This window comes from Indicator indicator, chromosome 31 (assembly GCF_027791375.1).
Source record: "Indicator indicator isolate 239-I01 chromosome 31, UM_Iind_1.1, whole genome shotgun sequence".
NCBI classification, from domain to species: domain Eukaryota; kingdom Metazoa; phylum Chordata; class Aves; order Piciformes; family Indicatoridae; genus Indicator; species Indicator indicator.
The window spans coordinates 12,532,316-12,532,653 of record NC_072040.1 but is presented as its reverse complement, the minus strand read 5'-3'; positions in this window follow the sequence as shown (position 1 = coordinate 12,532,653).

Below are 338 nucleotides of genomic sequence, written 5' to 3'. Positions count from 1 at the left end.
TGTTGTTTTTTTTTTTTTAGTTATTTTTGTAGGGTTTTTTTTTAGTTATTTATCTTAATGGGGTTTGGGGTTTTTTTTTGGTGAGGGTTTAAGGCTTCATCCCCTCCCTGGGCACTTGCTTTCCCTATGTTTTTCTTGCATAGATGAGGAAGTGGCTGCTTCAGCACAGCCTCTCACAGAGGCTGGAAAGCACCTCTGCCACCAAGGCACGAGACAACTTCAGAGGAAAGGTCTTTGCCAGCATTCTTGCTGCCACCACACCGCTCCACAGAAGAGACCACACACGGGCACCTGGGGGCTGCCAGGCAGTGCCGGGCTCCAGCCTCCCTGGCGCAGGG